The 18,100-nt window shown below is 39.1% G+C and overlaps 1 non-coding gene across 1 annotated transcript; it reads right to left on the bottom strand.

Annotated features, from left to right (window-relative positions):
* Positions 1-592: 592 nt before the first annotated feature.
* LOC136156711 (U6 spliceosomal RNA) lies at positions 593-702 on the bottom strand. The gene has a single exon (XR_010661198.1). It is a non-coding gene; the product is annotated as a U6 spliceosomal RNA (small nuclear RNA).
* Positions 703-18,100: the final 17,398 nt, after the last annotated feature.

Below are 18,100 nucleotides of genomic sequence, written 5' to 3'. Positions count from 1 at the left end.
TCTATCTTTTATATCCGATTCCTTTCTAGATTTTATCTTTGTTTTTGCAGTATTCCAACTTATCACAGTGTACCTAGAGTATACTTCTTTTTATTTTGCTTAAGATTCGTGATTATTAGCTTTGAGACATTATTTCATCAATTCTTTGGAAGTTTTGAAATTATCAACCATTATCTCATCAAATTTGTCTCTCACTTTCTTATCTCGCTTGTTGGGAATCTTATTGAATAACATATTGAACTCTCATCCTAACCTCATTTTCCTTTTATTATTTTATTTATTTAGTTATTTTTGACTGCACTGGGTCTTCATTGCTGCATCAGGCTTTCTCTAGTTGCGACGAGTGGGGGCTGCTCTCTAGCTGTGATGTGCTGGCTTTTCATTGCAGCGGCTTCTCCTGTGAAAGAGGACGGACTCTAGGGCACACTGGTTTCAGTAGCTGCAATGCGCAGACTCAGTTATGCTAAACAAGCTTAGTTGCTCCCCAGCACATGGGATCCTCCCAGACCAGGGACTGGATCGCGTCTCCGGCATTGCAAGGCCGACTCTCAACCACTGGACCACAAAGGAAGTCCCTCTCACTTTTCTTTTTTCTAATATGGAACGCTTCACAAATTTGCGTGTCATCCTTGCACAGGGGCCATGCTAATCTTCTCTGTATTGTTCCAATTTTTTTAGTATATGTGCTGCCGAAGCGAGCACCCTCTCATTTTTCTTAATTCATACTTTCCATTCCCCATTTTTTCATACTTCCCTTCTGTATAATTTTCTCAGAGATATCTTCACTTACTAGATCTTCCCAGGTGGCTCAGGGGTAAAAAAAAAAAAAAACCTGCCTGCAATGCAGGAGGCACATCTGATCCGTGGGTTGGGAAGATGCTCTGGAGAAGAAAATGGCAACCCACCTCCAGTATTCTTACCTGAAAATCCCATGGAACCTGATGAACCTGATGGGCTACAGTCCATGGTGTCACAAAAGAGTCAGACATCACTTAGTGCCTAAAAAACAACTGTCATTTACTAATATCTCTTCATAAGCTATTAATCAGTCCATAAGATTTTTATTTTAATGACTGCATTTTAAATTTCCAAATATTCGATTATTTTAAAAAATCTGTCTGTTCTTATTTTCATAGTGTCTTACTCTTTTCAAGTTTTAACCATCCTTTCCTGCTCACTATATATCCCTTAGTGGAAATCTCTATCACATCTATGCAAATACTCCAACAAATGTACCTTTAACCTAGTGTGCTTACCCAAGCTTCAGTTACATATTTCCAGCTGCCCTAAACATTATTAGATCTCTCCTGTCTCAAGCTGTGAAGTTTACCTGACTACTCCACATGTAGTAGAGTAATAATGTGTCCTTTCTGTGACTTTCTATAACACTTACCTGTTCCATTCAATTAATAGTTGGCATCACACAGCCTCAGTGTAGATTTCCTTTGCATGTGAACAAAACTAGACTATATGTCCTCGGAGAACAAGGATCACATTCCCTGCCTCTGAGCAAGACTTCTGGATATCCTTAACTCTAGCATAATCACTTAAATGCATTCAAAACTAGACTTTCTTAGATTTGACTTTCCATAGGGAGGCCTGGCGTGCTGCAGTCCATGGAGTCCCAAAGAGTCAGACGTGACTTAGTGACTGAACAACAATATCTTATGTGTGCCTGTCCTTTGATAGAAGGTGAAAGTGAAAGTGAAGTCACTCAGTTGTGTCTGACTCCATGGACTGTAGTCTGCCAGGCTCCTTCCTTCCACTGGATTTTCCAGGCAAGAATACTGGAGTGGGTTGCTGTTTCCTTCTCCAGGGGATCTTCCTGACCCAGGGATCAAACCTGGGTCTCCTGAGCTTTAGGCAGACTCTACAGTCTGAGCCACCAGGGAAGCCCTGTCCTTTGATAGAAGGCACAGTCTTGTATTGGCTGGTGTCTTCTACTGAATTTACCAAGGCACTGCTTGTAATAGGTGTTCGTTAATTGATCTGATTGGTAAGCAACAGGTTAGTTGCAGTTTAGTCACTAAGTCATGTCTGACTCCTGCGACCCCATCGACTATAGCCTGCCAGGTTCCTCTGTCCATGGAATTCTCCAGGCGAGAATACTGGAGTGGGTCGCCATTTCTTTCTCCAGGGGATCTTCCCAATCCAGGAATTGAACCCGGGTCTCCTGCATTGCAGACAGATTCTTTGTTGGCTGAGCTATGAGGGAAATGTAGGAAAGGAAGCAACAGATAAGTAGATCAGTTTGAAATTTTCCTTGAGTATTTAAGAGTTAAAACTCACACCTTTGTACTTGATGATATTGTCTCCTTATTCCCATCTCTCAAAGCATCAGTGAATAATTGATACATATCTTTCAGTATACGAAGCTTACTGCAAGAATGAGTCATATTAACCTAAATTACAACAACGTGGGCCAACCTGTTATTTTACTCTTTCTTTTACTCTTTATCCCAAGTCATGAAGTATTATCATTAACTAAAGCATAAAATAAAACTATAATCAAGTTTTTATTTTATAGTGGAATGCATAGTTTTTCCAGTGAAAACATAGGCATAAAGACCAATATATTTCTAGAAACTCTTTGAAAGAGAGTAACATTGCTATTAGCCTAGGACTTTGACTCAGGAAGAACAATTGTGGTGAATTAAATTATTCCAAGATCCTAAGCATGACAAGAAAGAAATGTTATTTTGAACTGAACGAGTTTTGACTTTTTGGCTAACATCTATGGCAAGTTACGTGGATTGTGTCAGAAGCTGGTCTGTTTGTTTTTTCACTTGAAATATAATGCAGATTTACTCATCATATTAATCCTTAAATATGAAATACTAGACAAAATTAATTAGGTAGCTTACTCTCACATATTAAATATTTGAGAAGAAATGAGTCATTTTTTTCTTCCTCTCTCTTTTATACAATGTATACATTTATGTTGTAAAACACTAAAGCATTTTAAGTAAATACAGTAATAGTTTAATGTTAAACTTCCTCTTTATCATCCCAGTCCCTTCCTCTGTCTCTGTCTCTGTGTACCAGTCTGTACCAATACAGGTGTATAAATTTTTATGTATATGCATATTATCTTATAATAAATAAATGGAATCATACGGTAAGTATAATATATGACTTGCTTTTTTCTCTTAATATAATTGAGACTTTTTTCCATTTTAGTACATATTTATCATCATTCTTTTAATAAGTACATAATATTCCAAATTATGAATGTATTATAAGTCATAAAACTATTTTTCCTTCAGTTCAGTTCAGTTCAGTCAGTCTCACTCAGTCGTGTCCGACTCTGCGATCCCATGAACCGCAGCATGCCAGGCCTCCCTGTCCATCACCAGCTCCCAGAGTTCACCCAAACTCATGTCCATTGAGTTGGTGATGCCATCCAACCATCTGATCTTCTGTCGTCCCCTTCTCCTCCTGCCTTCAATCTTTCCCACCATCAGGGTCTTATCAAATGAGTCGTCACCTCTTCGCAGAGGTGGTCAAAGTATTGGAGTTTCAGCTTCAACATCAGTCCTTCCAATGAACACCCAGGACTGGTCTCCTTTAGGATGGACTGGTTGGACTCCTTGCAATCCAAGGGACTCTCAAGAGTCTTCTCCAACATCACAGTTCAAAAGCATCAATTCTTCAGCACTTAGCTTTCTTTACAGTCCAACTGTCACATCCATACATGACTACTGGAAAAACAATAGCCTTGACTAGACGGACCTTTGTTGACAAAGTAATGTCTCTGCTTTTTAATATGCTGTCTTGGTTGGTCATAACTTTCCTTCCAAGGAGTAAGCGTCTTTTAATTTCATGGCTGCAGTCACCATCTGCAGTGATCTGCACCATCTGACCCAAAAAATAAAGTCAGCCACTGTTTCCACTGTTTCCCCATCTATTTGCCATGAAGTGATGGGACCGGATGTCATGATCTTAGTTTTCTGAATGCTGAGCTTTAAGCCAAACTTCTCACTCTCCTCTTTCACTTTCATCAAGAGGCTCTTTAGTTCTTCTTCACTTTCTGCCATAAGGGTGGTGTCATCTGCGTATTTTTCCTTACTGATTAATATTTAAATTGTTTCCAACTTTTTAGTATTAAAAACAGTATTACAAAAAAAATCTTTGTATACCTATCTCTGCACAAACATGTCTTTGGATAGATCCCTACAGGTAGAATTGCTGAGTCAAAGAGTTTACATATTTTAAATTTTGATAAATATGCAAATTATCATTCCAATGTCTTCATCAATGTATACTTCCTTCAACAGTATGTAAGAGGGCTTGTTTTTCTACATACTACAGTGACACTGAACTGTCCATTAGTGCTGACTTGCCATTTAACCCTCTACTGAAAAGTAGAAATAATAAAAGCAGTATAAATTTGAGGAAGACAAAGGAAAAGTAAAAAAAAAATGAGTTCTCATTGTCTCATCATTTACATAATTAAGGTTTTAGACAATGTCTAAGATTGAAACAGGTAGTCAAAGGAGGGGAAAAAAAACTCATACAAAATGACCCCAGTGACTCCAAGAGGGATCTTTTAGGATTTAATACCTGTTGTGGAAAAGAAATAATGAAGTTTAGCTATTTATTTTTCATTACAGTTTTTTGTTTCCATTAAATTCAAGTAAATTTAATTTATTACCTTTTATTACTCTTTCTCTTTTTTTATCTTTCCTTCAGGGTCTCTCTCAACTCATTCTTCATCTATATTTATATAGAAAGAGATTTTCTCCAAATGTTGACATTGGCTATTTCTGGGTGGTTATTTTGGGTTGGTGGTTACTTTCTTCTGTCCATCTGAATATTTTAACGAGTATGCATCACATTTATTAAATCAATAAAATTGCTACTCTAAAATCAAAAAATTAAAATATAAACAAAAGGTTATACATGTGTCTGCATAGACACATACACACATGCTGAAAATCCAAGCAGTAAAGAAAGACACAAAATGAAAAGTGAAAACCCTCAACCCTTCCCGCTCCTTACTATACTGTACCTGTTCCCCAAAGATAACCACTGGGAAAAGTTTCTTAAAATTCTTACTATTTAAAAACTGTGCATATACAATGTACTTATATATACAAAACAAACACATTCTTTATATATATATATATATGTATATATATATATATATATATATATATATATATATATATATACAAAGACTCACACACTGCTCCACACCTTGTTTTTTTTATTATTATATCTTAGAAATCTTTCCGTATCAGCACTTTCAGATATATGCGTTCACTGCTGGTCCGTGCAGCCACATTCACATAGTGTTGACAACACCATGAATAAAGAATTCTGGCAGACCAATGGAAGCTTCCAACCACTGACACTGAAAATGATGAGAGAAGGAAAGGGCAACCTACAGTTCCTCTCCCTTTCAGTCCTTCCTTATTCATCATTAAGCCATTGGTAGAATGTGCATAAATCAAGAAATGAATTTTTAAAATTGAGTTAGATTTGTGCAAGTAAGAATTTGTGCAAGTAAGTAGATTTCAGTAAGAATTACATAGAAATGGACACACTTAGAATTACAAATTGTGTAATTTCAATGATTATATACACATTAAACATCCTTATATTTGCATTTTAAAACTGCCATTGTACAATATGAAGATACAAGGTAAAATTCATGCTAACAATCTAAAATCTTATTTATTTGTTGCTTAGAATGACATTAAGTAGCAAATTAAAAACACTATGAAAGTTGAGAAATCACAGAAGGAAAAACTTAACTTTACTTTAGTACCTTGGGCACTTTTCTCCTATTTCTTCAACAAGGGTTATGTTGCTGGCTCTGTTTAATAACAGTCTAAAAACAGAGAAAGTTGCAGTGTAGCAGAAAGAAAATGGGAGACTTTTAGTTTTTGCCCCACAGAAGCATGGCAGATATTGACAGCTGCTTGTCCTATAAATATTCTCCTCTTTTTTCTTGGTAACAGTACCCCCATCTTGTTCAGCATTACTATGTGCCTTGTATTTTTAAAAATGGTATTTTTCAACAGCGCAGACTGCATTTACCAAATTCTATTGCTTTTACAAGGAATCAAATGATCCATATCTAGTCAAAGAAATATAAATAAAGTTTACCCGGATGGGGCTTATGAAAAAGAAATTTTCTTGATTTAAAAAGAGAGAGAGAAAGAGAGAAAGTAGACTCCATTAGCAAAAGTAGACTTTTGACTTCACCTTTCTTCTTTTTTCAGTCATTAGTATGATGCCTAGATATACAGGAACTATCCTGAGACATGGGGCTGAAAGCCACATGCTAAGAATAGCAAAATAGAATCATAGAAATTTGCCAACCTCTGAATTTCTTATTAGGAGAAAAAAATAAATCCCTATTTTTTGTATCCAGGTTTCTGTAACTTGAGCTGAACAGTCAACCCTTAACTAATACAGGCAGACTAGATAACATGAAAGTTCTTCCATTACAAACACCTAGCAATGCTAGGTAAAGTGAAAAAAATATTTTAATATGTATTTGAGTTTACAAAAAAGACAGAAATACTTAAGTGTCAGAAATAAAGAAAGAACTGAGCACTGTAGCTGTGAGCACACAATATGACCCTGTCTTGAGTGGGAAGGGGGTTGAGAAAGGTCCTTGAATCTTTAATTTCATATGGTATCTGGAGAAAAGAATTTGGGTCCTTGGTACAAGCAGAAACTAGAAACTATGAGCCCCTCCTCATGCTCTCTCCCCATAAAAAGATCTGGGAAGTTCTGTACCCTCAGTGAAAAAGTCAATCCTCAGCACAGCAAGATGACAAGGAAGATTTTCTATCATGGAATGAGCTCTGAAAAGGGGGTTGGGGGAAGGTCTCCCAAGAGAATTTATAATCATGATTTGTGTTCCCACTGATAGGGTTTCAAACAGGATATCTGAATGATCTTGGAACTTCTAAGTCCAGAAAGAAATTCATATAAAAATTGGTCACTGCAACATTTTTTGTAAGTTCAAAATTGTTTCAATTTCTTTTTAATATTTTCAAAAAGAGGATGGGTTCAAGATGGCAATACAAGAACATCCTAAACCCACTTCCTCCCAAGACACATAGAGAACTACAGCTGCATACAGAATAATTCCCTTAAAAAAAAAAAAAAAAAGGAGGCTAGCTGAATGATGACTACATATCAGGCAAATGAGAAGAAAAACACACTGAAATGGATAGGAGAGGCTGGGACACAGTCTCACCATAAAGCCCACCCCTAGCACACAACCCAGAATCAGGAGGGAATTCAAACCCAGAGCTTCTTACTGAGGAGCAAAGGATTTAACCCCCCCATCCGGCACCCCAGTTTTTAAGATCTGTACCTGACAGATGAGCTCCCAAACATCTAACTTTGAAAACAAACTGGGCTTGCATCCACTGAAACCAAAAGACTCAGAAATAGCTTGAGTGCCAGGACTCATCCTGCTCAGGGCCCAGATCAGAGATAGTTGATAACAAAGTGAAAGAGCCTCACTCTACTTATGTTACAACAGTCTGATGGATAGGCATCTAATTTAACTCTCACATATAGAAGACTGCTGAAATGTTCCCTGGGGACACAGACTGGTGGACATGATCTTTGTATTCTCCCTCTGCCTTGCTCCAGCCAATGAACACAATCTTTTTCTTTTTCCAGTGGGTACCATATTTATACTCCCCAACTCTGCCTCACTACAATCAGTGGGCACCACATTCATGTTTCTATAAAGAAAGCTGAGCGCCAAAGAATTGATGCTTTTGAACTGTGGTGTTAGAGAAGACTCTTCAGAGTCCTTTGGACTGCAAGGAGATCCAAGCATTCAATTCTAAAGGAAAACAGTCCTGAATATTATTGGAAGGACTGATGCTGAAGCTGAAACTCTTAATATTCTGGCCACCTGATGCAAAGAACTGACTCACTAGAAAAGACCCTGATGCTGGAAAGACTGAAGGCAGGAGAAGGGGACTAGGATGAGCTGGTTGGATGGTATCACCGACTTGATAGACATAAAACAAGTAAGCTCTGATAATTGGTGATGGACAGGGAAGCCTGGCATGCTGCAGTCCATGGGGTTGCAAAGAGTTGGACATAACTGAGTGACTGAACTGAACTGACATTCACATTGTCCCTCTAGAGTGCTCCAGATTATCAGTATCTCCAGTGAAAGTGAAAGAAAGTGAAGTCACTTAGTCATGTCCAGCTCTTTGCAACCCCATGGACTATAGTCTACCAGGCTTCTCCATCCATGGAATTTTCCAGGCAAGAGTACCGGAGTGGGTTGCCATTTCCTTCTCCAGGGGATCTTCCTGACCCAGGGGTCGAACCCAGGTCTCCCGCATTGCAGGCAGACGCTTTACCCTCTTGCCACCAAGGAATCCCAGAGGGGAGTGTTTATACAGTCTGTGACCCTAATACTGCCCAGGGGATGCCCCTTGATTGCTGGCTCTGGAGCCCAGGGGAGTTTGTGTTCCTGGGCCTGACAGTACTATAACAATTAGAGAGACAGTTGTAGGAAGGCTACCACCCCAGTGCACTGTTCATACAGCAGACTGACAGATGTTCCCAGTCTGTGAAAGAAGACTATTTGCTAGTCCAGAATCTTTATCCTGAGGGGCAGGCTTCTGGCTTAACACATATCTAGTGACCTAAGAAAGTGCTCTCAGGGATTACAAACTGGTGGATAGAATCTTTGCATAATCCCTCTTGCCTTACTCCAAATAACCAGTATCTCCCAGAATGGAATGTCTACCTTTGTCAGGCACCCCAGTTTTTGCAGCTTCTACACAGGATGCCTCTACATGGCCTGGCTCTGGTGGCCAGTGAGGCATATGCTTGCAAGTCCCACAAGTACTGTAATCAACAGAAAAAGAGTTCTGAAACAGATACCACCGCCCAGAGCACAGGAAGAGACAACAGACACAGAAGCTTAGTCTCTCTGTGAAAGGGGCCTACTAGTGAATCTTCACAAATGAAGCCTTAGAAGCAGGCTTCCTCTAGTTAAACAACATGACTGCAATCCCTTCCACAGACCTCAGAGGGCAAGTGCTATCTTTGCACTCTCCCTCTGCCATATGCCAGACTGCTAGTATCTCCTGAAGGGGAACTCTCACACATAACTGCTCCCCTGGTTTTTATGTCTAGTATCCTAGTTTTTAACGTTGCTGTCCAGGTGACATCCCTTGACTGCTTGCCTCTTACGGTCAGCAGGCTTATATTCCTAGGTTACATAGGACTGTGACAATCAGAGACACAGTCCCTGATAGGCTACCACCCTCAAGGTACTACACAGACAAGAGGCTGAAAGACAACCCCAGTCTTTGTGAAAGAGTTCTATTTTCTTATCATGGAGCTGTGGCCAGATGGGCAAGCTTCAGGTCTGGCACACACCTAAGGGCCTATGGAGCTACTCTCAGAGAACACAGGCCAGAGGATGCCATCTTTATGTTCTACCTCTCACTCACTATGTCTCACCAGTATCTCTTAAAAAAGAGCTTATACACTTGTCTAGAGCTCTGATTTTTATGACTGCCATCTAGGGGAAACCTCCAGATTGCCTAGTTCTAGTGACCAGTGGGGCTTATGCTTGTGGTCCCACAGGACTGGATATATCTGCATACATTAAAAGCTGCTGTCTATGAGAATCTGGCTTCCAATCAGCCTGAATCTACATGCTGACCACAATCCCCCTCTTTGGGACATTGATAAGTGTTGGCATACCCTCTTCTACTGAGAACTATTAAAAATAGGCTCCTTGGATAATTACAAAGGTTTGAGAGAAAACTGAGATCTACAGCAGAGTTGAATGACCAAGTTCATCTCCTACACGAAGCCACTATTTCTAGAATGGGAGAGGTGGTTGTTTCAGCTAATGCACAGAAGCCAACAAAGAGATTTAATAAAGAAACAGAGAAACGTGTTTCATACCACACAACAAAATAAAACCTCAGAAGAAAATTTTAATGAAACAGAGATAAGTAACTTACCTGAAACAGCATTCAAACGATAGTCATAAAGATGCTCACCAAATTTTAGAGGAGAATGGATGAACACAGTGAGAACTTCAAAAAATTTTAGAAAATTGAGAGCAGAATTGACAGTATTGAAGAATATAATAACTCAACTGAAAAATAAACTGGAACAGTTAAGCAGCAGACTAGATGAAGCAGAAGGAAAGATAAACTTGTGTCAACGTGAACACAAGTCACTCAATCAGAAGAATTCACTCCATCAGAGCATGAAAAAGAAAAAAGAATGAACAAAGGTGAAGAAAACTTAAGAGACTTATGGGGCAACATCAAGCAGATTAATACTCACACTATGAGGGTCCCAAAAGAAGGAGAGAGAGAAAAGGGCAGAAAAATTATTTGAAGAAATAATGACTAAAAACTTCCCTAACCTAGAGAAGGAACCAGATATCCAGACCTAGGAAACTCAGAGAGTTCCAAATATGATGAACCCAAAGAGACCCACACCAAGGGACATTATTATTGAAATGTCAAAAGTTAAGACAAGGAGAGAATCTTAAAAGCAGAAAGAAAAAAAATGTTGTTATACACAAGGTAACCCCCATAAGACTTTGAGCTGATTTTTCAGTACTAAATTTGCAGACCAAAGGGAGTGGCACAATATATTGAAAGCACAGAAAGAAAAAAACTAACAACCAAGAATACTCTACTCAGAAAATTCATTATTCAGAATTAAAGGAGAGATAAAGAATTTTTCAGACAAGTAAAAGCTAAAGAAGTTCTTCATCAATAAAACAAATTCACATGAAATGTTAAAGGGACATTTTTAAGCTGGGAAAAAAAGGGTAATAACTAGTAACATGAAAACATGAAAGAATAAATCTCAGTAGAAAAGTAAATACATAGTAAAGGTAGTGTATTAACAACGTATAAAGCCAGTATAAAGGTTAAAAGACAAAAGTAGTAAAAATAACTATAACTAAAATAATTAGTTATGGGAGACACAAGAAAAAAGATGCCAATTTGACATTAGAAACATAAAATGGGGAGAGAGACGGGTAAAAATGCAAAACTTTAGAATGCAATCAAGTTTAAATTACTGACTTAAAGAAAGATGGCTATTGATATATAAGTTGTTATATGTAAGCTTCCTGATAACTACAAAACAAAATCATATAATAGATACACAAAAGAGAGAAATAAATATCACTAAAGATTATCATCAAACCACAAAAGAAGAGAGCAAGAGAAGAAAGAATAAAGGCACAGAGAGGAAATACAAAATAGCTAGAAAACAACAAAATGCAATAAGGACATACCTATCAATAATTTCTTTAAATGTAAATTACTTAATTCTCCAATCAAAAGACATAGAGTGGATAAATGGGTTAAAAAAATAATAAAGATCCATATTATGCTGCTTGCAAGAGACTCACTTCAGATGTTAGGACACACAGACTGAAAGTAAAAACATGAAAAAAGATATTCCATGAAAATGAAAACCAAATGAAACCTTCAGTAGTATACTCATAACAAACAAAACAGACTTTAAAACAAAGACTATATATAATAAGACCCAAGGTAGGGAATTACATAATAATAAAGAAGTCAATCCAAAAAGAAGATATAATATTTGTAAATATTTATGTAAACAACATAGGAGCCCCTAAATGTGAATTAATAGCCCTAAAGGGCTTCCCTGATAGCTCAGTTGGTAAAGAATCTGCCTGCAATGCAGGAGACCTGGTTCAATTACTGGGTTGGGAAGATCCACTAGAGAAGGGATAGGCTACCCACTCCAGTATTCTTGGGCTTCCCTTTTGCCTCAGGTGGTAAAGAATCTGCCTGCAATGCAGGAGACTTGGGTTTAATCCCTGGGTTGGGAAGATCCTCTGGAGAAGGGAAAGGTTACCCACTTCAGTATTCTGGCCTGGAGAATTCCATGGACTATATAGTCCATGGGGTCACAAAGAGCTGGACACGACTGAGTGACTTTCACTTGAAAGGGAGAAAAAGTCAGTAATACAATGGTAGAGAATTTTAATATAATACTCCATTTATATCAGTGGATAGATCATCCAGACAGAAAAAAAAAAAAAAAAATCAACCCTTGGGTAGACGCACAAGAAAAAAAAAAAACATATACTTGCTGCCTATAAGAGACCACCTCAGATATAACGACATTTACAGACTGAAAGTAAGGCGATGGGAGAAGGTATTCCATGCAAATGGAAATCAAAAGAAAGCTGGAGTAGCAATACTCATACCAGACAAAATAGACATTAAAACAAAGACTATTACAAGAGACAAAGAAGGACACTCACTCCAGTTCAGTTTAGTCGCTCAGTCGAGTCTGACTCTTTGCAACCCCATGGACTGTAACCCTCTAGGTTCCTCTGCCCATGGAACTTTCCAGGCAAGAATACTAGAGAGGGGTGCATTTCCTACTCCAGAGGATCTTCCCAACCCAGAGATCGAACACTAGTCCCGTGAGTCTCCTTCACTGGCAGGTGAATTCTTTACTACTAGCACCACCTGGGAAGTCCAAAATAATGTTAAATGTTAATTATACCTCAATTTTAAAAGAGAGGATAAAGACAAGAAATAGTTCAGAGGGAAAATACTGCCAGCACTCAATCAATCAGATGTGGGAAATAAGAGGAAATAAAAGGGATCAGAATTCTAGCTTAGGTGACTCGGTGCATATAATTCAACTTAAAGTTATAGGAAACTGAAGAAGAAAAGTAACTTTAAAAAAAAGTAAACTAAAACAGACTCAGTACCGGAAATACTAAATCGGTAGTTGGAAATTTAGATTGGGGGAGAAGAGTCACAAAAGAACTGAATCATCTTGATTTCTTTGTTCATTTCAGAAAGTATCTGAGAATTTCACTGTTTCCAGGAATGTAAGCCATAAAAATATAAAACTGATCAAAAAATCATTGCTGCTAAGAAGAGAAATGAAATCTATCTATAGGCAGAAGGTACAAACTGGTGGACCAAGTTCTCAAAGAATGATATGTACATTCTCAATTTTGGCCACATATTTAGAATCACCTGGGGAACTTCTGATCATCCCAATGCCCAGTCCACACTCTTGGGTTGTGATCTGGGCATCAGTGGCTGCTTAAACTCTCCAGGTGATACCAATATGCAGCCAAGAGTAAGAGAGCAGTAGCTCTACTCAGAAGGAACACCTAGGATACTTCCTTTGAAATATCTGGCAGTATTTGTGGAAGGAGTGTGAAGAAGGATAAGAGAAAGAAATAAGGGAATTTTATTGAAGGAGCTCCTTCCATATAGCTTCATGAAATATAGTTTCTTTGTCAAAGAGAAAAAGTATCAAAGGCTAAAAATAATAGTATATGAGGATAAGGCAGGCATTTTAGGAGACTGGCAAAGTTTTGCAGGAGGCTCTGCAGAGTATGTGAAAAAGTTACTTAGAAAGTAGAAGCTTCTAGGCAGTTATAAAAGTTCGATGGAAGTAAGAAGTCATGCATTGATATTAGCATCCATCTACAAGGTTGTATAATTCTTCCTAACGGTGCTTGGCAGTGTGTGAGCATGTACAGAAAAAACATTCATCCAGGACTGTAGATTGATAGGTTAGAAGAATAAAGGGAACTGAGAAAGCTGGTGAAAGTTAAAAATAGGACAATTAAGAATAAAGCATGTGATTGTAGGGCTTGATGATGATGATTACATACTTAAATGAGTAAAGAAGTCAGAGATCAAAGCAGGAAAGGAGGGGGAGTTTTGGTCAAAACAAGATTTCCAAATGCAGGATTTCAAAATAACAGAGTACAGAGGAGTATGGCAATAGATACCTAATCAGTCTGCTACTGGTCTTAGCCTCCTCTTCAACCCATTCTCTACACTGCCTGAAACCTGGTATTTCTAATTTGAAAGTCTGATCATCTCTCCCCACCTTCATGCCTCAATCCACCAGATGAACTCAATCAAAATCCAGTTCAAGAAGTCTTATCACCTCTCCTATCCTGATAATACGGACTTCCTCTATACTTCATCCCTTTGCTCAATCTTAAACATGTTTTTATAGTTTTCCTTCACACACTGTTTTATTTTATAAGTCCGGTTCCCCCACTAGATTTTGAGTTCCATGAAAGCTCCAATCAAGTATTATCATCTTTTAAGCCATATTTCAACAATCTTACTGATAAATTCAACAAACAGAAGTATAGATTCTGGCATTTCTTATTCGCTTATGCTTGTATCAACACTTTTAATGATGATATATTTGAGGAAACTCTTTAGGCTACTTGTCCATTACTGTGAAGTTTTATTTAAATAGATAATCTACAAAGACATGGAACCAGTCACATGTATTATGTGACCATATTAGAAAACAAAGTACTAATTTCAACTCTTTCAAGTTGTAAAATCCCCACTCTTCCCATAAGATATTTCATTTACAGTTTGTGACGTGTCTATCGATAAATGCAAGGTGGGAACACCAGTGTCAACCCATATTTTTTAAAAGTAATGAAACAAAATATTCTGTTTATTAGAAAAAAATATATGCAAACCAAACTTCCAATGTATATTTTTGCACACCAGTGGATCATCTTGCACACCCCATGAAGTTTGGATATCATTGGTCTAAACATAAGGTAATGAACTATCTGCCAGCCACTACAAAAAAAAAAATTAAAATACATATCATACTACCTAAAATGTCATTTTTACAAAGAATTTTTTCATTTTTAAGCTGAAAACTTTGGGGAGAATTTCAGATATTCAGCACTTTATATTAACTTTAAAAGATTGCTTTCCTAATACCTTGAACTATTGGAGTAAGAAGTTACTATGGGGGACAGAAAAAGAAAGCATTAAAAGGTGATCTGAAATCCTTACAGAAAAGCCAAGCCTCCAAATTAAAATTCAGGTTACTAGGTACAGCTGGAAGTGAACATTTAAAAGCACTCTGGACTCCCCTTGGTATTTCATCATACTTAGAACTGCTTATTCAATTTCTGTCTCATCAGTTCAGTTCAGTCGCTCAGTCACATCCGACTCTTTGTGACCCCATGAACCACAGCAAGCCAGGCCTCCCTGTCCATCACCAACTGCCGGAGTTCACCCAAACCCATGTCCATTGAGTCGGTGATGTCATCCAACCATCTCATCCTCTGTCATCCCCTTCTCCTCATGCCCTCAATCTTTCCCAGCATCAGGGTCTTTTCAAATGAGTCAGCTCTTCGCATCAGGTGGCCAAAGTACTGGAGTTTCAGCTTCGACATCAGTCCTTCCAATGAACACCCAGGACTGATCTCCTTTAGGATGGACTGGTTGGATCTCCTTGCAGTCCAAGGGACTCTCAACAGTCTTCTCCAACACCACAGTTCAAAAGCATCAATTGTTTGGTGCTCAGTTCTCTTTATAGTCCAACTCTCACATCCAAACATGACCACTGGAAAAACCACAGCCTTGACTAGACGGACCTTTGTTGACAAAGTGATGTCTCCGCTTTTCAATATGCTGTCTAGGTTGGTCACAACTTTCATTCCAAAAAGTAAGCGTCTTTTAATTTCATGGCTGCAATCACCATCTGCAATGATTTTGGAGCCTAGAAAAATAAAGTCAGCCACTGTCTCCCCATCTATTTGCCATGAAGTGATGGGACCAGATGCCATGATCTTAGTTTTCTGAATGTTGAGTTTTAAGCCAACTTTTTCACTCTCCTCTTTCACTTTCATCAAGAGGCTCTTTAGTTCTTCACTTTCTGCCAGAAGAGTGGTGTCATCTGCATTTCTGAGGTTATTGATATTTCTCCCAACAATCTTGATTCCAGCTTGTGCTTCCTCCAGCCCAGCGTTTCTCATGATGTACTCTGCATATAAGTTAAATAAGCAGGGTGACAATATACAGCCTTGATGTACTCCCTTTTCTATTTGGAACCAGTCTGTTGTTCCTCGTCCAGTTCTGTCTCATGGGATTAGTTATAAGCTCCCATGAGAGCAAGGGCTGTCTGCCTTGTTGCCTGCTATATTCCCAGTCATATGAACAATGTCATGTGCACACAGGAGATGTTCAAAAAATAGTTACTAAATGAATGAATGAAATGGTACAACTGAAGTTTCAATTAAGAAACTAATCCACGAGAACAACAAAAAATATGTGCTAAACACTGAGCTTTCAGGTATTCTTACAGCACATCCATCAGAAGTGTCAGCAAAACAGAATAAGAAAGTCCAGGAGATAGCAGAGAAACCATGAAACAATAAGGCCCTGGAAAGGGGTGTGTTTGTTATTGGAAAGAGGCTGGGTACAATCACTGTGGAAGTTTGAGAAAAGGCTGTTTGATTTATCAGGAAGATAACTGGCAACTTCAGGAATTGTTTAGGTATAGTTACAGAAGTGGAAACCAACTACATGGAATTAGGTAGGAAATTCTAAGATGGTAAGGAAATAAAAACAACACACTAGTCTTAATGAATTTACCAGTGAAATGAGAGAAACAGTATTATAGTGGGCTCAACAGGAACAAATGAAGGTTTTTTTCAAGTCAGCATATCTACAAGTTTGAGGAAGAGGATTCAGAGTTTTTTCCTCTCATGGTGAAGGCAGGCGGTGTTGAGATCACTCTGTAGAAATGGACAGAGAATATGACAAAACATACTTACTGGGAAGACAGACATCTGCAAAGAGATACAGTGTTTTCCATGTAAAAGTCTAAATTGGACAATAAATAAAAAGTTCCTGATTATATATTTCCTTTCCCATATTTTTGGCAAGATAAGTTGAGAAGAAAGAGAGATGGGGTAGATTCATTCTTTTGTAGTTACCTTAGAAAGAAGTGGCTGTTTCTGTTATCACCACAAAGAATACAACTATTTGTATGTTATCTACTCTTCCTTGTAATACTTCGGAACGAATCTTTGTGCCTTTAACACAGCCACTACTGCCGTGACTGCTCTTTCAGTAAAACACTAAACATGAATGTGAACTCATTTCATTGCCTGCTGGGCCTGCATTTTTCCAGCTCTAATGTAACACAAGGACACTACGACACACACACAAAAATGGACTTTTCTTTTCAATAATAACGTCTCTGCCTCCGTTCTTGCACCTGTTTCAATCAGTTCAAGCATAGGCTGTATCCTTAAAGCTTTTTTAGAAGATACTTGGAATTGCAGGGTTTTGAACAGATTTCACATCATATTCCCATTAGTTATTAAAATTCACATCATATTCTCATTAGTTATTAACATTCGCCTCGCTAAATCGTTCAGCATTATTCTCTCACTCACCCTCTTTATACTTCTTTGCGTCCTCCATCCCGCACTTGGTGTCTCGGGGGCCGTATTCTGCACCAAGTAGGCACCCAGTGTTGATTGTGTAGCCCAGCGTGTCCACGGTCACTCAGGCACAAAGCCCTTGCGGAAGCACATAGAAACAGAACCGGCCCCGGGGATGGGAGCTGTCCCTGAAAGTCGTCGAATAACCGAACTGAGAGCTTCCTGAGGGCAGGGACAATCCTGTTCAGCACGGTGTCTGCAGCACAGGATTCAGTTCTGGTACAAGATGGATAGTCGATAATGCCGAATAAATGAAAAACAAGTTCGGTGGGAACATTTAACTTCAACTCTATTCTGCAAACGTTCGCCGCGTGCCATCCAGGCGTCAGGGAACCAGGAGGGCGCGGGTGCTTCAAGATGACAGGGAACTGTTGGTTCTAATTTCACATACTGTAATTCTATGCCACAATTTCCATATTTACACTTAAAACGGGGAGCTTGGGTTCTCTCTGCTCGCGGTTCCCAGGGGCTTAAGTACAAACACCGAGCGCCACAGCCGCCCGGAGGCGCGCCCCTAGCAACGAGCGCAACCCTCCCCCCAGCGGAACTGGCGGAGCTCCGGGCGCGTTCAGCCGCTCAGCCGCGGCGCTCCTGAAGGGGTCGCTGTTCCCGCGATAACCTCTATAAAGGCCCCGCCCCGAGCCCCGCTCTCGCTTCCTCCGTTGGGGACCCGGCCCGGCAAGGCCCGGGCCCTGCTCTGTGTCTTGCGAGCCCACCGCGAAGCCCGCCGACGTTAGCGGCATCACTCCAGGCGGCACAGGCCCTGGGTCTCGGCCGCTGCCGCCTGGACGCGCGGCCGGCTTCGAGGCGGTTGTTTTC

Source organism: Muntiacus reevesi, chromosome 1, assembly GCF_963930625.1.
Source record: "Muntiacus reevesi chromosome 1, mMunRee1.1, whole genome shotgun sequence".
NCBI classification, from domain to species: Eukaryota; Metazoa; Chordata; class Mammalia; order Artiodactyla; family Cervidae; genus Muntiacus; species Muntiacus reevesi.
The sequence above is the reverse complement of the archived record's forward strand: the minus strand, read 5'-3'. Positions and strand labels throughout refer to the sequence as shown.